Source organism: Anser anser (genome assembly GCF_964211835.1).
Source record: "Anser anser genome assembly, chromosome: 2".
In the NCBI taxonomy this organism is placed as follows: Eukaryota; Metazoa; Chordata; class Aves; order Anseriformes; family Anatidae; genus Anser; species Anser anser.
In genome coordinates, this window is record NC_139721.1 from 50845813 (window position 1) to 50867522 (window position 21710).

The 21710-nt window shown below is 41.5% G+C and overlaps 1 long non-coding RNA gene across 1 annotated transcript; it reads left to right on the top strand.

Annotated features, from left to right (window-relative positions):
* Positions 1-17957: 17957 nt before the first annotated feature.
* On the top strand, positions 17958-20642 carry LOC310893257. The gene is made up of 3 exons (XR_014578847.1): positions 17958-18384; positions 19412-19470; positions 20102-20642. It is a non-coding gene; the product is annotated as an uncharacterized lncRNA (long non-coding RNA).
* The last annotated feature ends 1068 nt before the right edge of the window (positions 20643-21710 follow it).

Here is a 21710-nt window from a genome sequence, read left to right on the forward strand (position 1 = left end):
CAAGTCAATCATTACATACCTTGTTAGTGTGACAGCCCCCTGTGTATTGTTTGACTGGAAATAAAACACAAATACCCCAAGCCCCTACTGTGTCTGCTTCATGGTGCATAAATCTATTGTGTGTCACATCACTTAGAGTTTTGATGGCAGACTACCAAATTGCAGAGGAAAATACACAATCAAGACTTCATTTTCATAAATGAAATAAAAGTACACACAGGAAATACAGAACAGAAGTGTTTTCATTAGTGCTATTTCAAGGGTCCATCACTCAAATTGGAGACTTCTGCAAGCCTCACTGAACATTTGATTACATATGTAAATAAGTGAGTTTTCCAAGTGTATATTATTTCATTTTCCAACTTTAATGGCATTCAAAATCTTTCTTGTAATAAGAAACCTGGCCTAAGTTATTTTCAGTGGTATTACGTCCTGTACCTGGCTGGACTGACAAGGACAGAGCTCTTGGGCTCTGCCAGCACTGCCACGAGCTGCCGGTGTGCTATGAGGGCTTCCTTTCACAGAAGCCTCCTTGGAGATGTACCTATATTAGACGTATTTAAACACCAAAATGCATGGCCTTCAAAGCCAGCAATAGAATCAGAATGCATTCCAAAATGAAGGTTGAGTTAGCTGCTATCTTCAAGTCCTGTGTTCTCCTTTACCTAATTATTTGTATTGAGGAAACACTTTGAAATCATTGACTTAGTTTTGTTGGACATTGAACAGAACAAAAATAAAAGGAAGGATCTTACCTCTAAACCTTCTGATCAAAACTTGCATATACATTGTGCTAGGAAAGCTGGCAATTTTGGGAAGAAGTATAAAAAAAGACAGGACATAAAGATAATGTTTTCACCTTCCTCACATGCATCACTTCTGGAAGAAAAGAAATAAAACAGATGACTGAGAATTAGATTTTTGAACTAGATTTTGAGAAAAAGAGAAATCCAGTATTGTGTAGTAGAAAAAGTTGGCTAGTATTTTCTGGGTTAAGTTGAATCTTCTTAATGTTATCACTCTATTTCCACTGGTACATTCCTTCCAAAACTTCAAACATCTGTTTGCGTTATTTCATTGAGCCCAGGGGGTCCCAGGATTGAAATCATGTCTAACTTAGGAAAGTTGGTCCCCAAAGAGGGCTCTATGCAACACTGCCCAGAATAAAGGAAGAAGGAAACAAGTTAAGCAAAGAAACAGTGTGTGGGATCCAGTCTGCTGAACCTGTGCGCTGAGCTTGTGTTGAAATGCTGGATGCACCGTGAGGCAGTCCTACAGCAAGTGCCAAGTTTCCTGTCTTGTCTGTGGCAAGGATTCATGTGAAGGTCTCCAAGGGAAGTTCCTGTCTCTGCAGTGTAGATGTTACCCTTGTTCACAAAGTTTTGTCTCATTACAGGCATTTTCTCCATTTGCTGCACAAGATCAACCCTAAGAAAAAATATCATAAAAGCAACTGGGACAAGAACAAACACAGAAGCATGTCTGAGTGTTCAGCCTTTGTGCTAAATGATGGGTGACTATCAAGAGATGATATTTTCTGAGGATCCACCAGTACAACGGTACAGTCAACAGCAACTGATGGCACTTTCAGAGTTACCTGGAGAATGTAGGCATTACCATACTGCTGCTTTCTAACAGGAGTGGAGAGTGTACTCCTTGAAATGACTTGGAGAAAATCTCAGCTGTAATTTTCACCTGACATAGACAGACAAACACAGCCACAGTAAGAATATAAATTTCTCTTGCTGGTGTTGTGATCATATTTGTACATTCTGACAGTAAGGCAGGCTGGAGAAAAAATGGCTTTCTGCTAATTAAAATTAATTCTGCTGTGTTAAAACATTTCTTTTGTTCTGTTTCTGCGTGTGGTTTTCTTCTGTCTGTCTAAGAGGCAGGAGTTCCAGGAGGCAACACAATGATTTTGACTCCAAATTTGATGATGAGACTGGGCATTTTTGGTTGCTCTTTCTCAGTAGTGTGTTGTTATTAACATTTCCACAGTTGTAAGGTGAACTGATCATTCCTGAGAAGCAGGTGCTCTATTAGTGTTTTCTTTTTTTTTTTTTTTTCTCCTTCTGGAGAAAAGAAAGAAAAATTGTGGTGGCTAGACCTTTAAAGACAGTAATAGGCATGGGTACAACTTATTGATCAACTTGAAGGTAAGTTAAAAGAGAAAAAAATTTCTTCCCTAGTAAAGAAGTCTCTACTGTATGTTTCCAGATTTTCTACCTTGAAGATTTATTTTAGTTTAAAACAGTATTAAGAATAAATGCAGATGGATAGTAGAGCATCCTGCTGAATGTTTTTTCCAGTCAGATGAACATTATCTGTTGCAGTTTTCTGTTCTTCCTGTTTTAGACCAGGGGTGTTGCTCTGAGTTGTAGTAACTATCTTCTAACCCAAACTGCATACCTCTTTCAAAGACAAGCAGGTAAGGGTCCAGACCTTCTAGAGGTATGAACAACACAGCTGTACCAACTGCACTGAGCACTACTAATCTACACCAGCTGACCTTGCTTATGACTGCAGCTTGTGCCAGCAAATTAAAAAAGGCTACAGATGTGACAAAGGCCCTCAAACTCCTTTACTGGAGGGGAAAAAAAAATCCCTATTTTCACTCTCCATTTCCTTTTGTGGTTCTCAACACTGTTAATTAATTCCCAGAATTAAGCTGTTAATGGCAAAACAAAAAAACATACAAAAAAAAAAGTGTATTTAAGCTGTCAAAAACTCCATTACTCTCCTTGTTATTCTGATTTCAGCTCAGACTTAGAGCAGGTCACAAGAAAGACTTTCATATAGTCAGCAGCTCCAAGATCAAGCTCTCTGGTGCTTGTGATGAAGCTTCCCTTTCTAATAGAGTTTCTAGCAACTCCCTTCTCCAGGCTAGATGAGACCTGGATTTCTAGAAATTTAAGTTCTTAGAAATTATCGTGCTGTAAACAAGCAGTCAAAGGAAAAAGAACCTCTTCCTTCAATTTATTTCAAAGGTTGCAGGTGAATTTTCTTCACTCTGATCAACCTTAATTACATCTGTTGCTCTTTTTTACAACCAGTAGAATGTAAAATATGCAAATGGATACAGTGAGCTCCAGATTAGAATTGTTGAACCTAAACCTTGCCCAGGAACTTGCTGCTGTGGCTGTATTTTAGCTTCTTACATAGGGAAGTGGGCCTCAGATAAGAACCACAAAGAATTTAGAGCAACAATATGCAACTCCGTATTTGCTACATTTCAGGAGGATGGCATAATCATCTATCTCAAGAAAGCGAACAGCAGATGGTACACTGCAGATTTGTATGTTTGCACCACTTATTAGTTTATAGAATTAAGAAAGTAGATTTTAAGATTTTAAAAAATATTTTCCCTAGATGTGATAATGAAGTAGTTCTTGTATCATCCTCTGTTACACAGACTTCTCTTTAAAGGATTGTGCTGCAAAAGATCACTTCCGAGATGTCCATTTGTTTTTCAGTATTTGATAGCAATGGCTATTCATTCATATGTAGCGATCTAATTCTACCTATCATGATTGATTCTGTTTGCACATAATTTTAGTTCTTCCTATATAATGGAGAAAGAATTGCAAAAATATAAATTAATACGATATGTGTTTTATTGCTTAGTATCAGAAGCCATGCAAAAGATCTTTTAGTAAAATATTTCTGCTGTTTGCTTTATACTTTGCAGACAGAGTCAGATTATGAGAGCTACTTTGGGAACACTGGTGTTGCTGACATAAGATCCCAAAAGAGGGAGTTTGTGTTTCCAGATGTTTGTTCTTGCCTCCATTTCTGTTTTTCTGTGTACATTTTTCCCCATACACAATCTGAAAGCAAAAGGAAAAGGCAACAAAACCTCTTTCTGGCTGACTATACTGATGCATTTGATCCCAATTTACTTAAGAAGAGACACTACGGTTTGGTCTAGTATGGATGTGTGTACTCAAGATACAAAAAAAAAAAAAGTGATCTATGAAAAAGATTGGATTGACAGCTCTGGGGACTGAAGGCTTTTATTCATTCAGTCAGCTGAACACAAACTATAACTGTGCGTCCTCCCTCCCTCTCCTCTATTAAGATGCTCCAGTTCTTTATTAGAGAAATCCCTACAGGTTTGGATTTGTGCCAGGTCAGTGCCTCTCTTGAAGAGCAGCCCAACAGGGACACTAGTACCTTGTGGCTGAGAGGATGTGCAAATCTGTCTGGAAGGAAATAATCTGAGGGAATATGACCTGGCAGAACATGGATTCAGTGTCCTGCATGTCCTGAGCTTTTCTGGACAAGCAGAGGTTGGTACTTTGTTATGGATCCCAAGCCACCATCACTGAGTACTTCCAAAATCCTACTCCTTTACCCCTCACCAATTTACAGTACATGAAGGTGCTAGAGCTTCACATATGGGGGAATGCTAAATTCTTAAGCATTGTGAATTAAGATCTCTGACTTTAACTCACCATACATATTTTAAAAGATTATCAGTCCTCCAGAATTTACTCTTGAACAAACCTATTGACTTCAATAAAGCACCACTGACCAAAAAAGAAACGGACATTAGTATTTTTGATTAGGGTTTGTATGGTTGTCTTTAAAGTGAAGGAAAACAACACCTTTGAAACACTAAAGCACCCCAGCCATATTTCAGTTGCTATAAATACAAAATTATACGATAGACTTAATTTCAGTTAGTTAAGTAATGGCAGGAAACTATCAACACTTCTGCTCTCAGAGTAATCAGTGATAATTTACAGCTAGGGAGAGTAATCAATATGCAGGAACTGACTTTATTTTGGGTAAATTGAAGTCTTTGACCTGGCAAGGACTGATGACTTGCCCTAAAATAGACTAGAATTTCCTATGGTAGAAGGGGTAGTCCAAATTACTGCATTTATTTACCTAGAAACAGTAAATATAGGGATATATCTGTTCACTAGGAAATACTTCACTCTTTTCCAACGTATTTCTAAATGATCTGCCCGAACAATTTACATGTGCAATATTTGTATGCTGCAGATACTGCATCACCCAAGACAAACTGTGCATTGGGCATCTTGCATCACATAAACACCAGGTGATGGGAGCCCCGACAAATTGGATACTTTCCCTTAAAAGACCCTGGTGTCAAATCGCTTACAACTTTGCCCATTTTCATCTAGATTAACTCATATTTTTTCTGCTGGATATCTATCTCTGGCTAAATGCTTAAAGAAAATGTCAAGTGATATTGGATTTGAAAACGTAAGTTGTTTCCTCTCATTAGAAAAGCTTGGGAACATAAAAATGAACTTTCAAATTTGGTTCCTTCTGTACCTCTCCCAGCATGTATTTCATGGTAATCCTCACTGGGAATATTATAAGGAAGTGTTTCTTGATAACTTCTTGGAAATCCTCTAAATATAAGTGAACAGAGAAATCCGTCTCAAATAATTTTAAGAGTTGTTAACAGAACTTCCTAAATTCCCCAAGATAAGTTTGTTGAACAAAATATAACCACCCCTTGGCTTGTCCAGACCACAAGCTGTGCAGTGCCAGCTGCACCCAGAAGCAAGAAGCACAAGGCAGCATGAAGTGGGTGGTGGCCCCATCACTAGATAGTGGTCTGGGATGTCATTGACCTTGCAGCTCTGCATCCCTACAACAATGGAGACACGCTATCTACAGATGTCTTTCACTGGTTTGGGCAGGTCAACACATCCAGAAAAAAAGTCTTTGGCAAGATTTTCCTGTTCTTGAAGTTAGGGTTCATCAGTTCACATTTGCAAGCTGGAGAAAAGGCTCATAATTGACAAACCACATAATTGTGAAGAGCCACAGACTCAACCCATCTTAACTTTTATATCCTTTCTCTGCTTACTTTTTTTTTCTTTCTTCTTTTTCTTTTTCCTACTTGGCACATGATTTGTAATGGTACTGGATTTTAATATAGCAAGTGTATCATAAACTGACAGAGCAGTTCCTTGAAAATCCGTGCTAGTGAACTAGTATTTTCAGGGCTTCCAATACAGGCTTAAAGTCTTCTAATTTTAGCTGAGGTTCAGGGCTCCATGGCTCCAGAGATCTTTTCTTTGTTTCATTTGTAAATGACTGAAAAAAATCACAGCCTTCCAGAAAAAAAACTTCTTGCCGATCTTCTCATGCACTTTGTTCCCTTAGGTAGGCTCTTGCTGTGTCAGGGCCTCTGGTTTAATAATAATCCTGCAATCCTATTCTGTAAGTTTTCTAGCTTGATAGGGGCTTTGCTGATTAATGTTGTCAGAACGAGATGTGCTGAAAAACACCTTCTGATGCATTACATGAAAGGCTCAATCTAACAGATGTACGAGATCAGTGTATTGTCATGTTCTTTTACCAGGAAAAGTCAAGACTAGGCTAAATCAATGATGCAATTTGTTTAATGTGAAGTTTGATTTTTCTTGAGTCAGACCTCACCAGTTTTTTCTTTCTCTGAGGCATGCTAATAAGTTTCTTTTTAAGTTTCTGATTTCCTTTATTTATTTTTTTTTCTAGATTTGGTTCTCCTGCTGTGAGTGAGTTATCTGAAGGATATTTATTCATAAAGTAAATTCTTTCCTGTCTGGTCTGAATGAAAATATCTTGTGGATTCTCCTGAATTTTTCAGAAATATTTTGATCTTAATATTTTGTGTAGGACAAAAATCTCACAGCTGTCAAGAAGGTACATTTGCTTTGATGAAACTTCCAAATCTTTTGTTATGAAATATGTAAATGCTCTGGTGTCCAGGTGGAAAATATAAAGATACTTAGATATTTAGATTTAGTATGCAAGAATAAAATCTGAAAAAAGTCTGAAGGCAACATTACATCCTTGAATAAAATAGATCTTTGTCTGGAAATATTGCATTCAAAGGTCCTAGTCTTGAATCGCTATCCATGAGGAAATGGTTGGCGACCTGCTACGGAGCTTGGATGTGCGCAAGTCGATGGGGCCGGATGGGATCCACCCAAGGGTACTGAGAGAACTGGCGGAGGAGCTGGCCGAGCCGCTTTCCATCATTTATCGGCAGTCCTGGCTATCGGGGGAGGTCCCGGTTGACTGGCGGCTAGCCAATGTGACGCCCATCTATAAGAAGGGCCGGAGGGCAGACCCGGGGAACTATAGGCCTGTCAGTTTGACCTCAGTGCCAACTTGCAGGGCAAGCAGGCGATCAGGCCCAGTCAGCATGGGTTTATGAAAGGCAGGTCCTGCTTGACGAACCTGATCTCCTTCTATGACCAAGTGACGCGCTTGGTGGATGAGGGAAAGGCTGTGGACGTGGTCTACCTTGACCTCAGTAAGGCTTTTGACACCGTTCCCCACAACATTCTCCTCGAGAAACTGGCTGCTCGGGGCTTGGACTGGCGTACGCTTCGCTGGGTTAAAAACTGGCTGGATAGCCAGTTGTGGTGAATGGAGTCAAATCTGGTTGGAGGCCGGTCACTAGTGGAGTCCCCCAGGGCTCGGTACTGGGGCCGGTCCTCTTTAATATCTTTATTGATGATCTGGATGAGGGCGTCCAGTGCACCCTCAGTAAGTTTGCAGACGACACCAAGCTAAGTGCGTGTGTCGATCTGCTCGAGGGCAGGAAGGCTCTGCAGGAGGATCTGGATAGGCTGGAGCGATGGGCTGAGGTCAACTGCATGAAGTTCAACAAGGCCAAGTGCCGGGTCCTGCACCTGGGCTGCAACAACCCCAAGCAGAGCTACAGGCTGGGAGATGAGTGGCTGGAAAGCTGCCTGGCCGAGAAGGACCTGGGAGTATTGGTGGATAGTCGGCTGAATATGAGCCAGCAGTGTGCTCAGGTGGCCAAGAAGGCCAACGGCATCCTGGCCTGTATAAGAAGCAGTGTGGCCAGCAGGTCGAGGGAAGTGATTGTGCCCCTGTACTCGGCTCTGGTGAGGCCGCACCTCGAGTACTGTGTTCAGTTTTGGGCCCCTCGCTACAGGAAGGACATGGACGTGCTCGAGCGAGTCCAGAGAAGGGCGACCAAGCTGGTGAGGGGTCTGGAGAACAAGTCTTACGAGGAGCGGCTGAGGGAGCTGGGCTTGTTCAGCCTGGAGAAGAGGAGGCTCAGGGGCGACCTCATCGCTCTCTACAGTTACCTGAAAGGAGGCTGTAGAGAGGTGGGGGTTGGTCTATTCTCCCACGTGCCTAGTGACAGGACGAGGGGGAATGGGCTAAAGTTGCGACAGGGGAGTTTTAGGTTGGATGTTAGGAAGTACTTCTTTACCGAAAGGGTTATTAAGCATTGGAACGGGCTGCCCAGGGAGGTGGTGGAGTCACCATCCCTGGAGGTCTTTAAAAGACGTTTAGATGTAGAGCTTAGGGATATGGTTTAGTGGAGTACTTAGTGTTAGGTCGGAGGTTGGACTCGATGATCTTGAGGTCTCTTCCAACCTAGAGAAATCTGTGAATCTGTGAATCTGTGAATCAGGATAAAAGAAGTGTCAATGGTAATTTGCACTGAGTTCCTCGTTATTAAGAAATTATATATATAATTGCATATTTTGCAGTAACTTCCCTTCCCTTCCCTTCCCTTCCCTTCCCTTCCCTTCCCTTCCCTTCCCTTCCCTTCCCTTCCCTTCCCTTCCCTTCCCTTCCCTTCCCTTCCCTTCCCTTCCCTTCCCTTCCCTTCCCTTCCCTTCCCTTCCCTTCCCTTCCCTTCCCTTCCCTTCCCTTCCCTTCCCTTCCCTTCCCTTCCCTTCCCTTCCCTTCCCTTCCCTTCCCTTCCCTTCCCTTCCCTTCCCTTCCCTTCCCTTCCCTTCCCTTCCCTTCCCTTCCCTTCCCTTCCCTTCCCTTCCCTTCCCTTCCCTTCCCTTCCCTTCCCTTCCCTTCCCTTCCTTTTCAAAGGCAGAGGAGCAAGGAGTGAAGGTGAGCCTGTGAGAGGGAGGTAAGGGGAAGATGGTGGTTTTATTTTTTCTATTTGTTTCTCACTACCTAAACCTGTATTAATTGACAATAACAATTTATTTTTTTCCCAAGCCGAGTTTGTTTTGCTCATGACAGTAACAAGTAAGCAATTTCCTTGTCTTTACCTCAACCCATGAGATTTTTTTGTATCCTATTGTCCTGTTGAGGAGGGAGAGTGTGCTTCTGAGTGGACATGTGGCTGCTGGACAAGCTTAACCTGCCACATCTGGACACGTATGATGCAGAATTTATTTGAATTGGCCTTTATTTATTTTATTCCTTACCTTCCTCCCCTTTAGATTTTAAAGACTGAAGCATTACTTTTTGGCAAAGCTGAATCTATGAATGTTTCCTCTTCTCTGTGTCTAGCTATCATTTTGGGAAACACTTACCATTTAAATACTAATCAAAATACAGGAATAGAAAACAGAAGGAACACTAAAAAAGAAAAGTCTTGTCTCCAAATCTGGAGAGACATATTTCCCAGCTTGTCTAGGATCAAAGCTCTTTTACGTGGGACAGAAAATCACCCATTATTTTTGTAAGTTGTATTGTTGCAGGCTTACTACAATAATGATGTAGCTGTAAACAGGTGATTATTAATGATATGTAGGTCAAATTCATCTCCGAGGTACATGAGTTTTAATGAGTGAAGCCTATTTTCCTCAGTGCTCAGCCCTTTTAGGACTCTGCACAAGCTCCCCAGTGGCTGAATTGGCTGGTATTACTGGTTGGCAAAGCATTGTGTTCAGTCCCTGGATGGACACTTACCACATGAACATCATGGGGCATCTGGCACATCTGTGAAAGTTTATCTTCCCCGGGCTTGAGCAGAGGTGAGACATTGCCCTTTACTGCAGGTCATGTTTGTTGGAACAAAGTAATTCTTCCAGTAGTATTGCATCACTATCTGCATGAGACAGTGAGTCCTAATTTCTGGTTTCTCAATGTCTTCAGGAGTATTTCATGGATCCCTCTCCTGCAGCTCATAGCTTCTCCCCAGGCTGAGTAGCTTCTCTCTGTCTGCTTTTCAGGTCCAAGAGCCAGCTGCAGTACTCACACAGGGTTCCTCTTACTACAAAAATACTCAATTTGTCCACATAGCTTTTGGAGCTTCCCTTAATATTATCTCAAATATCCATAAAGTCTAAGACCACAGCACTTTTACTCTGTTTCGAAACTCTGCCCCCCACACTGAGATTTGGGTTTTGATGTTACCTCCGTTCCTTGGTTGAAACATCCATAAACCCTGATGTGTCATCGCTGTACCCCACCAATGGGTAAGTTGTGGCTGTCATAGAGCTTCACACACTCAAAAGGTTTTTCCTGACCTCATCAGTTACATTGAATTCAGCAAGTGTAAAACAAGAGGAGTGGATCTGTGGAGAGCAATGGTACTGAGGTCCGCTTGTCTTCACGACACACTTCTCAAGGGTTTTATCTTTGTCTGGCTCTAGCCTGAGCCTGTGGCCAGAATGCCCATTCATGGCTGGAAGACATTAGGTGTCCTCCTGAAAGGCATCTTTGTGGCTGCTTCACCTGAAAGAAATCTAGTTCATGTGCTTTGCTGCTGTGTGTGCTCTGCTGCTGTGACTGCATGGAGAGTAGGGATGGCTGAGCAATTCCTGGCCTGAACTAAAACACTGATGCAAATGCACCACAGGCTGTACGTGAACAACTCCTCTAAGTTGCTGTAAGAGCTTTTTCTTTAGCTGTGTATGCAGCTATGACTCAGTGATGCTTTTGTTTTGTGTGTCCTACTTTTACATTTCTAATTCCCATCCTCACAGGCAAGAAAGCTGTATTTGTCTGCTTCTCTGAGATGATGCAGGCTGAATAGGAAAGAACTTGCTGTCTTAATTCTTCCCTTTTTAAAGCCTGAAAGTAGTCGGTTGCCTGTTCTGTGGGGAAGACAACAAAAAATGATGAACAACTAAGTAAAAGTTAGCAGAAAATGTCATGAGAAGTGTTTTGTTGTCCTGGCAAAGTTCCTTTTATAAAAGCACCCTTGTTCCAAATACTTAATATGATCTAGCCAGTTAAAGTATTGCCACAGGTTAGCAATCAAGCTTCTGGTAGAAGACAGGTAGTAGGTGGAAAAAAAGATGGGGATTATCTACCATTCTATGGATTTAGTCTTTAGAGATTCATTATTTCTCTACATTGCAGAAACATTTAAAAAAAATAAATCTCTCTTTAGGGATTTCACTGCTTCAGAACCATTTACCATATTTAAAAATCAATTGAACACACAAAACTGATAAAACATGCTTGTTTTTAAAGTATCTTACATCCTGGCTGTACCCATGTAAAATGCAAACCATCTAGCATGTTTGGAAGTAAGGTCAGTGGCATTTTTGTCAGCACGATGGAGCTCTGTCATCCTTCAGTAAATCTAGCAGTAAGAAGAGTTTGCAGGACTCAGATGCTTCTCCTCAGCCTGCTGTGCCGGGCGTCTGTCACATGGCCCATTAATGGCAAGATGTTGACACACTGTCATTTTTCACGAAGTTGTAAGTGAGCTACGAGCCAAAAGCAGATAAAAAGACAAATTAACTCATGCAGCATGTAGCAGTCTGCCCATGATCAGCCTTCCCTGCCTAGACAGAAGAAAGACTGAAGAAATACTTCCAAAAAGTACTCATTATTATTCAAATTTCTCAACACAGCAGTTTTGAAGTGTGGTTGCATAATATTTGTGCAATGTTGTGTTAAGAGAAGTGCTTATCACAGACCTGAGACCTCAATTTGGAAAAATAATGGTATTGCATGTTTGATTAATGCTCCTCTCTGATACTGATCAACGGCAGTGCAGTAGGAGAAGCGTGGGCTTCCTCAATCTGCCTACAAGAAGGTCTTTCAAGCTTGCCAAGAAAACTGCTATTGTTTGTGCCCAGGCCCCAGTCTCACAAGCTGTTCTGTGCGGGTGGACCTCAGTGCTTTGCAGAGTGCTGGTGACTTTGTTGACTACAGCAAAATGGAGAAACCCATGGCATGAATGCAATAAATCCTTCTTTGCTTGGAAAATGGGATTCAGATTCCTCTGAAGAACAGCTCAGCTCACTTGCATGCAAATGGAGTCATTGCTAGAAGGGATGGATTTGATGCTCTTTTAAAAAAGGCACAGCTAGAATATGCATTTTATACATATTTACTTCGTAAGCTGAAATCCAAGGATGAATTTCAAAGCAGATTTTGCCATGTCAAAATCACAAAACGTGTATGTCCTGTTTGATAGGCAAAGCTTAAATTGGCAAGATGAGAAGAGCTGAGGACGTCTTCTGAGTTATATAATACAGCTGCTATTTCTATGAGCAGAATAAATGGTCTGTATGGCTGAGGAGCCTGCACCACGGGTCAGGAGCCCTGTGTACTACTAAGCACCATGTGAACAAAAAAAGCTGTGCTGAGGCTGGGTTTTGGTTTGTTAAAACTAATGTGGCCAAGAAAGACAGAAACTTTTTGACTCTGGCACCTGCCATTTGGGTGCGTGCTGGTGTCTGAATAAGTGCTGGCATCCCGAGGCTGTGGAGAGCCTGGCAAGCTTATGGGCAGTGTGAAACCTCTGAGGGTGCTGAGCCTGGGTGCTCCCTTCCTGTGGGACAACATTTGGGTTGGATGAGAATTGGGGGTTTACAGACATGATCATTTCCATCTTTCGGTGTCTTCATTGTGGAAGATGGGGACCAGACTGGTCAGCATGTGAGAGGAGCGATGGAATCCCTCCTTGCTCAGGGCAGCTTGGAAACCCTTATTGTGAGGGACATGATGGAAACCGTTCTGGTTCAGGGCTTGTGTGAAGGTCACCACTTCTTGAGAGCAGCTGCCCATGCCTGGGTGGGACATGGCTCTTTGGAGATACCTCCAGGGTCTGGCATAAACCATGTGGACAGAGAATCTCAGATGTAGCACCTAAGTCTGTCATCAAGCCCTGTTATCTAAAGGCTGCTTGTGTGAAAGCTGTATAGGAGAATAATCCAGGAGAATAATCACATTGAAATACTCCAAATTTGCTGTATTCCAGCCTTCAAGGATATTCCCAGTCCCGTTCCACCCCCCCCCCCCATTCTGATATGGATGTACCTAATTCACCATTCTGCTAAATAGACACTGTAAATGGTGAATGAAAGTAATGGCTAGCTTTGTTCTACAAATGTATATTTTCTAAAGCTAAGATTTAAGAAAAGATATGAAAAGAAGTATTTCCAGAATTGAAGAAAAGAACAGGTGGAATACTGTGCCTGCAAACACATTTATTTCTCTGCCCTGTTTGCCAACCATGTATTACAGAAAAGTGTGGAAAATTATAATCATCATAAATACACTACAAACAACACAAATATACTACAAACGACCATGAAAACAACATGTTTTTATTTCCTCAAGTCATAACTGGAAAAATATGTATTAGAACATGGGTTAGTCTCTATTTACAGAGCTCTAAAGCGAATTTTCTCCAGATTTTTTAATGTTTTTGATAAATTTCCCATTTGTATTAATCACATTCAATTATTTAGAACTGTCTTTAAGTTCTGTTAATATAAACATACCTGTCCCTGTGCTGTAAATTAAAATTCTATCTTATTTCTATATATGCTTTCTCTCTTACTTTAATGCCAAAGGTTTCTCTCTTGTCTAATGGCTATAATGAAAGCTTTTACTGCTAAATTAAAATAAAATGAGTTAATGGGTACCCAGTGCCTTGTTCTAGTTAAAATGTGCATCAATTTGCAATGACCACTGCTTTGGGATTATAGCAAGTGTTTTATCTTAGACAAAGTGTAATGAACAGTGTGAAATTTTGCTTTTGAAGTGTCTGCTGAAGATCTGCTCTTCTGTAGACCTATTTATAGTTTATTTCAGTTTCTAATACTTTTACTGCACTTTAAAAAGTCATGTTGAAAATTTCCATGGTAGGTGGTTGCTTCAGATCAATTTTTTACAATATTATTGAAAATAGTTCAGTGAATGAGGGTGAACAAAAAAAAAAAAAGGATATATGTAGTTTTTAATTTGCTCCTTTATGATGTGAACCAGCAGGTAGATTTTTTCCAAAGAATACATCTAAGTTCAAGCAACTTTTACTTCTCCCATTGATACCCACCTGGATATGAATGAAATAAAATCCTCAGGTATCAGAGTGAAAATTTAAATATGTTACTTTAAAATTAAAGACAATGCTGATTTCCAGACCTTCATCTCTTTCTGAATTCCTAATTTTCCTTATCATATCATTTTGTGTGAAACCGAAGTGTGTGTAAATGGGAATTCATATAATATGTGTAAATGATCACAGGGGTGAATTCACATCTCTGCCTTGGTATCACTTTCAGCAGGAACAGGTTTGAGCCCATTCATTCTCAAGCAGTTTCAAAAGGACAGTGCAATATATTGCCACTAATACTCCATCAGCAATATTTGCAAGTAAAATATTGCACTTTCAAGAATTCTTTTTGTATGTATTATGTATGGATAGCTCCTCTGTTACATGCTGAAGTCACTTAGTATGCAGAGTAACCATCCAGAAATGATGTCTCCACTTTTCAAGGGTTGGAGACTTGGTGAAGAGTGTTTGATAAGATTTTTCTGCTTCTTGGTAACCTCATCTTTGGGCAAAAGTGGCAGAGGGCACTGTACACCTCTGCACTAAGCTCAGGATGGTCTCTGACTCAGCCCTATGACTCTACACTGATGCATGAATCCCCTGTGTTTCATGTCCGATGTCTCCAAAGGAAGCTCTTTAGGAGCAGAAGAAGCAGTTGCAGGAGAGACCAATAAAAGTGCAAAGGCTTTGGGCCTGGTCTTATCACTTGTACCTGCAAACCTGTACCTAACCAAGTCAGATGCTACTTCCAGCTGGTTTAGGAGACTTCAACTCCAGAAAACCTCACACTTCTCCAAGTCCTATCAGCTCTTTCAGCTGTTCACCCTGCTCAGCTGAGCTGTCTAACCTTACACAACTCCATATTCTGCTCTGGTCTCTACTTGGATCGAACAGATTTGCCAAAAGTTGAAGCTGATATTTATTGAAAAGTTATTTGCAAATGGACTTTTTTCCATTTGCAAATAACTTCAAATAAAGATTTGCACGGGTTCATTCAGATTCAGGTACTTATCCACTGACAATGGAGTTTGTTAGGGAGCTGACTCTATGCAGACTTTTTGATGGGAAGTATAGCAAGCTGATTGTTTATCCTCGAATTTATGGAAAAAACATGAGCATGTAGGTAGATTTTAATTTGTGGTCATTTTTTTCCCATAAAAAAGAGTTAGCAGCTATGATATAAACTCTTTAAAAAGCCTCTGTTCAAATGCAGTAAAAAGATCTTTTTCATTTGGACCTTAAGAAAATATTAATAATAGAAAAATGACTGTCTGTAAACAAACACATCTACCTGAATTATTTATTTATATCTGGGAAATTAGGCATATTTCTTTGAGTAAATTATATATGAACCATCATATTCATTAGTCTAACAATTATGTGGCTAGCTGACACATTACCTAACAATGTATTAGATAACTGTTTGTCCATCATTGGATCAATACACTATTTACAATATGGGATTTTTTGCATTATTTAACTATAACTATTAGTGAGTACATTGTTTAGTGAAGTCACAGGACAATTTGTGCTCAGTGATGTTTGGCTGATTGTGTTGCAATGTCAACATTGCTTTATACAGCAATACTGCAGAAACAAATGGTGTCCTTAAATGCTTGCTCTGCCTTTTTGTTTTAACCATTTCCTCCTCAATTCATTTCATCACTTCCATTTATGTTTGTGCTTTTGTATATTTCCATATGAAAACAAACAAACATGACACCATTTGAGGAAAACAGACAGATCAACGAAGCTTTCAAGATGTTTTGCACATCTTCTTTCTGTGCTACAGGACATACACCCTTTGTTTTTTGCATTGGAAAAAAATCAAATGCTAATTAAAATCCAGCTGAGAAGATTCTACTGTCAAAAGAATTAAATCTGCTGGATACCTTGGGATGGCTTTTTGACTTGCTGTGGAGATCAGATTTTGACTCTCTGATAGTTCAGAGAGTGGAAATGACAGACAGTGTCAGAAGTTCACACTTTTTTTTCACTTTAGAGGAGTTTTATAAAGTATAATAACATTTTTTTTCTCCCCCTTTTCTTATCATTATAGACAGGAGGCAAGAGTGAGACTCGACCTCTTGCCTGAATGCCTGCTGGCAGACAGCTCCACTCCCAGCAATTAGTAACTCCCTGACTGGTGCCCTGTACTCAGAGGAGAAAGTTATTTGAGATGTCCATTTTGCAGGTTTCAATAAGTTCCCCTCAGCTGGAACAAGACCCTGGGCATGCTTTGAATCTGGCCTGTACCATGAAGTGGGGACAGGGGACATCTCTTCAAGGACTGTCTCTTTTTGCCGTGAGCAGGGAGTCAGCTTTCCCTGAGGGGCAGGGACACTGCAGCAGGGCATGTATTATACGTGGGCATGGATTATATAGAGGTGGTGCAATCACAGTGCCCATCCTTGGGAAGGGATCTTGCCTACTGAGAGGTGTTGGAGAAAAATCTGACCTGCGCATTGTAGGAGAATGTTCAAACATATTGTAGCCCTCCAAACTCCTCAGTGTTTCCTCAGTAGTGACGAGCTCACCAGGAAGGCTTCCATTAAAATGGATCGGGCCAACAGGTTGAAGTGCCAGGTTGCCATTTCTTATAAGTGGCAGGACAGCAAAGTCAGGGGATGAAATGCTCCCACAGGATTCCCCTTTGCAGTTGCTGCTGTCCTGTTTTGAGGATAAGATGCACAAGAAGATGCTCAGCTGTGTGTGTCTTGCTGTACAAGAAGAAATGCAAGACCCCAAGAGACCCCAGTGTTAATTCCTCCCTGGTCTTGGCCAGAAGGAGCAATGGAGATCCAGAAAAGACTGTTGCTTCTCATGGAGTGACAGAGAGCATTGCAAAGCCCGGGATGGCCATTGACAGTACGGTCAGTGTCAGAGGAAGGGAGGGATGTGTATATGAGAAGTGGGAGAGGGTTCTAGGGTAGGCATGGCTCATGATAATAGCTTGTATTTTTGGTGGCCTGTGTGTTTTTGGTGAAATAGCCATAAAATTACTTGGTGCATTCCTAAGTGTCAAGTTAACTGGGCAAATTCCTGCCCAGTCATTGTCTCCTGCTGCCTGCATCTCCTTCCTGCACAGGGACAACACTAGAGGAGTTGTGCTTTGTCTTTGCAAATAAAACCTCTAATTGTAAGGCCCAGATGTGGATAAATCCTTGTCATCTCATGTCTGTACTGTAAGGGTCAAAAGCACTTTCCTGCCTCACAATGGGCAGGAAAATCACGTTTCCTAAAAGGTATTAATACATACTAAAATTGCTCAGGGTTAATTTGAAACAGATATTCTCTTCCGAGTTGTGCTGTTCAAATCACTGCTATATCCCACACAAGAAATCATTGGGTCATGGGGCAATTACTAAAAAATAATCATAGAAACTTAGAATCACAATCACAGGATAACTGAGGCCAGAAGGCTCCTCTGGAGGTGATTTGGTCCAACTGCCCTGTTCAAAGCAGGGTCTGTTAGTTGGCAGGTTGCTTTGGGCCATGTCCAGTCAAATTCTGAGTGTGTCCACAGGTGGAGACTCCACAACATCTATGTGCCACCTCTTCCAGTGTTAACTACATTTACAATTAAAAAAAAAAAAAGACTTTTTTATGTTTAAATGGAATTTTCTGTATTAAAATTTGTGCCCATTGCCTCTTGTCCTATCACTGGACACTACTGAGAGAAGACTGGCTCTGCCTTCTTTACCCCTCCATCAGGTGTTTATATACATGCGTATAAGATCCCCCTGAGCCTTCTCTCCTCTAGGCTGAGCAGTCCCAGCTCTGTCACCCTCTCCTCATATGTCAGACCCTCCAGTCCCTTAATCACTTTTGGAGCCCTTTGCTAGACTCTATCCAGTGTATCCATGCCTCTTTTTTACTGGGGAGCCCAGAACTGGGCCCAGCACTCCAGGTGAGTCTCACCAGTACTAAGTAGGATCACCACCCTCCACCTGCTGGTGATGCTCTTCCTAATTGTGCTCCAGGATGGCACTGGCCTTCTTTTCCTTGAAAGCATGTTACTGGCTTATGTCCCCCTTCTTGTCAACCAGAACCCTCAGGACCTTTTCTGCAGAGCTGCTTTCCAGCTGGCTGGTCCCCAGTGGCAGGACTTGGCATTTCAAACCATCTTCTCAAAGGAAGGAGTCCATTGCACGGCTGTCCGTTACTTTCTCATGTGGCAGTGTGCACGGCCTTGACGGAACCAGACTCAACAAAGCTCTTATGCAAGAGAATGGGGAGCATGAAAACAATCCACCTCCTTTTAGCCTCCTACAACCTGTCACATAGTCTGGTCCTTCCTCCTGCATGCGCTTGGCCTGGGGGAGTTTAGTGAATCCATCACAAGCTACCAAGGGTCGCTGACAGAGATGCTGGTAGGTGGCTTTGCATGGAGGAAGCTTTCCTCCTCTCCCTCTCTCCCTTCCTCCCATCACCTGGCAGCCAGAGAGCTGTGAGCCAGCCCCACTACCTGGGAAACCCCAAGTTAACCCATTTCACTGTTTTGTTGTTGTTGTTGTTGTTTTGTTTGTTTGTTTTTCACCTAGAGGTGGTTGGGTAAGAATTTACCTCAGCTTTTATTGAAGATTCAGTTAAACCCAGTCTTGCTCTGAGTTCTAAGACATAGGAGACTGAAAATCAGTCTGTGATGCTGGCTTGGGAGATGACACTGGATAAAAACTGCTCTCAGGCTTTAGGAGCTACACAGTAGGGGCTCTTTCAGAAGCTGTTTTCACTGGTTTGTATGTTTTAAAGTGGAGCATGAATAGTTTATGAACAGATACTTCTTATCCCTTAACCCTCTGTCCAGGAGATCTTCAGGCTCTTCCTTCCTTCTGACTCCCAAGCCCTGGGGCACTGAGGCACCCTCAGCCCTCTCCTGGGCAGACCCTACTGCAATTCTGCTCTGTAATTTCTGTCCCCATGCTCAACCCTACAAACTCCAGTTTACTGCCAGTCCCTGAGAAATTGTTACCATTCAGTAGAAGTTTTTAATAAATTCAGCCATGGCTGGCTACCTGCTTATGCTTTTCCTCTGGAAACCAAGCCAGGGAGACTGGCAGTTTACCATTGAGAAGCTCTTGCCAAATTCATGGTGTTTCTAACTTTGCTAGTGGTGACAATAGAAAATTGGATTTGGTAACTGAGGAAGTCCCTTCCACTGCTATATTCCAGATAAAATCTGCTAGAAAAAATTGAGACAAAAATCTGTGCCAAACATCTTCTGGTATTCCCATAACCTGCTTATGTTGGGGTTATAAATTCCTTTTGATTATCTGTTGTGAAAGGCTGCCAGTCATTTCAGGATAGCTTATGGCAGTCACTCAAATGGTTTACAATTAGCTCTAGGTATGTCTATACGTTTGAAAACAATAACATCTCTATTCTCATTCTCAAATGTAGCATCTTTTCAACTCACTGCAAATGGGACCTCCCTCTGGGTTAACAACGTGCACAGAAAGGTGAGTGCAAAGGGGAATGCAAAGGGGAATGAATTTTCCAGCTGCTTTAGTTTCATAGAAGTGATGACTAACTCAGAATTATGGAATAAATCAATATTTTTTTTTTAAAGAAGTGAGCTATTTGAATTTTCTATTTAACTTTTGGTCTTTTTATTTCTTCATTAAGCCTTATTAGTCCTTTCTTAGTTAAATATATTGATGTTAGTTTTGCAAACAAGGCCAAATTGTGGCAGCTTATTTTTATCTTATGTTCAAAGAGAGTGGGACAGGAATGAATCACAAATCATTTACATACTATATTAACACAAGATCGGGATATAAAATTGTGCGTTTCATTTTGCTGATCCATTTCAAAAGATCATTAAAATCAGTCCATTCCCTAATAAGCTCTAAAGCTGCACACGTGCCCAGGCTAAGCTCCCTCATATCTTGGCACCCTTTTCCTCCTTCAGTGGCAAGTAACAAAACGAATAGCCACCACCTGTATGACTTCCCCTTACCCACTGGCCCAGGAGCCCCATTTAAGCTCAGGCCCTGGTGCCTGGTCCTTGCATGAGCTATGTTGCATGTGGGTATGGTGTGTCTGACCTTGTTGACTTACTCCTTGCCCTTGGACATGCCCTTGTGACAGGGAACATACCTGGTGGCCACGAGGCTTTTGGTTGAACTGGGAAATGGTCCTGGAGTCTGCTTGGGACCAGCCACTCATGCTGCTCCCTGACCCCCTGTGCTTGGCAATCTTGTCACACAGCCGTCAACTTCTGAGTGTGAGCAGGTCTTGTCTCTTTGGTTTCTCCTTCTGTGGCAGCATAATTATCTTTGTTGTCCTCTGTTTTTCTGGGTAGGTTACATCTTCTTGAAGAAGGAACAGCTACAGTTATATCCCATGCCCACGTATGTCCCTACATCAAAGGTTTACATAGCAGCAAAATGAGGTTTTTGTCTTTGCTCTCCACCCTTCCTAATAATTGCTCTCATCCAATTTGCCTGTTGTTGAGCAGTAAGTCAATGTTTTCCGAGAACTGTCCGAAATGACTCCAACATCCTTCCCCAAGTGGTAATAGCAAGTTTAGAGTCCATCATTGCTTTTATGCATGTTTTTTTTTTTTCCTCCAATGTGCATTACTCTGCATTTATTGGCACTGAATTTAATTTGCTATTTTATTGCCAAGTCACCCAGTATCGTGAGATCATTCCGTAAGTTGTGTTAGTTTATGACTATCTGGAAAAAAACTTGTATCATTTGGAAATGTAGTTCTTTCACTCTTCACATCTTTTCCATCTATGAGCCCTGAAAAACAGAGATCCCAGCTCAGATCCTCAAAGGATTGAGTTGTAACTTCTCTCTGGTGACAGCTGGCTTTCTATTCCACATTTTGTCTTCCTACCTTCTCACTGGTTGTGATCCTAGGGGAGACCTTCCCTCTCACATCATGACAATTTAATATATTTAGGAAAAGTGTTGACATTAAGTGGTCTTTGATAAGCTGGGAATACTCTGTCCCTGGGATCACCTTGGGAACACCCACTTCTTCCAAGATTTCTTTCAGTTTTGGTGGGTGTGAGGGTTTTTCTACCAATCTTCACTCTTTCTGACTATCATATTCGTTCATGTTAATGTTAATGCTAGCTGATGTTTCTACTTCCTTAATCCCCACAGAGATGCAAGTAAAAGGAAACATTCAGCTCTTAGTTGCTGCTACCAGCGCAAGTTTTTTCACCTGCACTTATTCATGTCTATAAATCCCTTGTTATTGAATCATCTGACTGTACAGTCTCAGCACTATGCTTGCCCTCATAGCACATCACTTTGAAATGGGATTCGGATCATCTGGCTACCCAGGAGCAATGCCACTTGCCACCAGGTCTGGGACCTCTCCGGTATATAACTGTGTGTGATGGTCAAACAGCCAAAGAGCCTAAGTAACTATGCAATTGAATGATCACATCTTTCTCTTCCTCAATTTTTCTCACCCCTGAAGAAATTAATAAGAAATATGTTAAGCGATTACTGTGGGTATCAGATATCAACATATGCAGTATTCAAGCTGATGGATAAGGCTGTTGAGAAGCCTGTGGAAATAGCCCCTTTTTAGCTCCCGACAACCAGCCACAGTCTGGTCCATCATGCTCTGTCTGCTTGGTCTGGGGGACTTTACAGAAATGGGAGTCTGTAGTGTGCTGATGAAAGCTAACAGGGATATGTGTAGGGAGATCTGCTTTTCCTGGCACCCCATTGC